This window comes from Schistocerca nitens, chromosome 4, assembly GCF_023898315.1.
Source record: "Schistocerca nitens isolate TAMUIC-IGC-003100 chromosome 4, iqSchNite1.1, whole genome shotgun sequence".
Taxonomy (NCBI): domain Eukaryota; kingdom Metazoa; phylum Arthropoda; class Insecta; order Orthoptera; family Acrididae; genus Schistocerca; species Schistocerca nitens.
In genome coordinates this window covers 149299541-149302455 of record NC_064617.1, presented here as the reverse complement: position 1 = coordinate 149302455, position 2915 = coordinate 149299541, and the positions used below count along the sequence as shown (strand labels likewise).

At 42.7% G+C, this 2915-nt stretch overlaps 1 pseudogene; it reads left to right on the top strand.

Annotated features, from left to right (window-relative positions):
- The first annotated feature begins 247 nt into the window (after window positions 1–247).
- LOC126254858 (5S ribosomal RNA) lies at window positions 248–365 on the top strand (annotated as a pseudogene).
- The last annotated feature ends 2550 nt before the right edge of the window (window positions 366–2915 follow it).

Below are 2915 nucleotides of genomic sequence, written 5' to 3'. Positions count from 1 at the left end.
CAATTCCATATCGACACAGACTCCCGCCCAGTTTACAAAGTCCACTTTACCCAATCCGAGACGGGGATATTCCTGACCATACACCTCCAGTTTCTCAGATGAAATGTCGATTTCTCCATTTTTACGAGTTATTTTCGAAGAAAGAGAACAAATAAAAGCTTTGAGGTAATTTTAAACTAGGGCAGCTACAGCTAAAGTAATTATACATAATTGACTGACAAATTCAAGAGTATAGCTGATGTTTACAGCCAACGGCCTTGCCACAGTGGTTACACTGGTTCCCGTGAGATCACCGAAGTTAAGCGCTGTCGGGCGTGGTCGGGACTTGGATGGATGACCATCCAGGCCGCCATGCGCTGTTGCCATTTTTCGGGGTGCACTCAGCCTCGTGATGCCAATTGAGGAGCTACTCGACCGAACAGTAGCGGCTTCGGTCAAAAATACCATCATAACGATCGGGAGAGCGGTATTCTGACCCCACGCCCCTCCTATCCGCATCCTGCATGAGGATGACACGGCGGCCGGATGGTCCGGGCCTGAAGACGGAGTGCTATAGCATATATATATATATATATATATATATATATATATATATATATAATATCGTTACTTGCTGTGAAAATCCTGTAACAGTGTGGCATAGGCTATGTTTCCTCTAGGTATTCTTCCATCAGGAAAAAAAACCCGTTCTAATCGGTTTAATATCTGTTACGACCTGCGTCACAGGACTAGAATATTAAACTCATTTTTGGCTCATGACAGAGTGCTAAGATCTACCTCTGTCAGAGGACACCTACTCACTTCCGAACTTGCTTAAAGTAACCATATGCTTCACCACATACAAAGTCTATTAAGCTAACAGCAGAGAAGTTGTAAACATCAGGTTTATACTATGAATCACTTTGTAAGTTCGGGAATACATCTGATTTTATTATGACGGTCACCCCTCCCTGTGTAGGTGAATGATTGAAATTTCATTAAAAGGTATCCCTGCAATGAAAAAAACGCCAGTAGTAGTGGGACAAAGTTCATTATAGTGCAGCTTGTTAGTGCGGATTACCTACATTCATGGGCCAGCATGTATTCAGGGTCAAACCTATTGTTCTCTTTTGATTGACAGGTCCTTAACCTATTGTTCTGCTAAGAGTACTGTACCACCTAGGGATAATCCATCCTTTTGACTGAAAGGTCCGTAACCTACCGTTTGGTTGAGTGGTTTTCCAAGAAACACCCACCTCTCCCCTCCTCCTCCTCCTCCTCCTCCTCCTCCCCTCCCCCTCCTCCTCACCAGCACCTCTGGGAACTCCTCTCACTGACAAAAGTGCAATTTTGATATCAATTTGGTTGACCAATTAATAAAATCGATTAATTAATTAACCCCTCCCCCTCTGGCAACACCTTGCCCTCCCCCTCCCCACTCCCATATAGAAATTGGAGGGAAAAGACTCAGTTGATTGGTCATTTGGCAGTAAATCTATTGCAGTGTATGGAATATTGTTTAAACAATTTAGACATAGTGTGGAATGTTGTTTATTTAAACTCTTTATGGGATACAAGGCAGTGTTTAGAATATAGTTTATTCATTTATTTAAGGAATTTGTCAGGAAATTGACTGCAGTTTATGGAATACTGTTTGTTTAAACAATTTATGGGATACAAGATGATGTATGGAATATAGTTTACATGAAAAATTTCTCAGGAACTCGATTGCAGTGTGTGGAATATTTAAGGAATTGCGATGTTTTTTCATTCCTACCACATAAGGAAACACGTAATTACACTGTCAAAGACCGGCTAAACATATCATCTCACCAAACGGCCAGGCTACCTGGAGTCGAGGTGCGCAGGAGTGACTTTGGAAACGCCAGCAGGCCTGCCCCACCGCTGTCGGCTATTGGTGGCTCCACAGCCCCATGAAGTACTGCTCTAACCCCTGAACAAAAGCGTCAGATAGCGGCAACCGTTTGATACTGATACCTGAAAAATTGCTGTCGAAACACATGCTCTCTCTCACTCAAGTGGCCACACCATGTTGCATGCCACTGTCAGGCCTGCACCCACTGTCAACCATTCTCCGACCAAAACACAAAGCAGTGTTCACATGAGAAACCCCTAGCTGTGCATGTCTTAGAAATATTCCCTCACTCTATCATATTTATTGGCTAATTAATTAAATCGACACTCTTTAGTGTGGGACAGTTTCCCCTTGCTTCCTATTGGTGGATTCTAGGACTGGAATATTTGGTAGGATTAGATCCTGCAACCGCCCAGGTTCAAAACCCTGCTGGATTTGTTTTCTCTTGCATCCTATCGATGGATACTGGCTCAGCTAGGTCATTTGGTAGGAAGTTCATTACATTGGAGACAGGTGAAAATTGCAAATTTCACCTCAGCTACATGCTATGTCCTTAAACAATCTGCAGAAAGGTTGGACTGGTGTGCATGCTTGGAAACAACAAATTGATCAATCCGAAATTTGATGTTACGATTGGATTCTTTAAGCACTATATAACCCCTAAGCTGGTTCTCTCTGCTATATATGGAGGGAGGAGGCGGATCAAGGGTCTACTGTGTGATAGGATACAGACCATAGCAGATACCATGGCAAATGTGAGTCCACTGTGATGTATTGAGGAGCACTAATCACGATGCACTTACACTGTAGTCAATCCATATTTATAAGGTGTCATAGCTAGATGTCAGGATCGCCATCAATCGGGAATCGGACGTCACGATTGGGCTTTTTAAACACCATACAATTCCTAAATTGGTTCTCTCTGTTACATTGTGAAGGAGGAGGAGGAAGGATCTATTGCATGACAATAATAAATGCATGACAAGAAAGAGACAATAACAAATACCACTGGAAGACAGGATCCACTGCAATGTATTGAGAAGCACTAAACACGATAGAC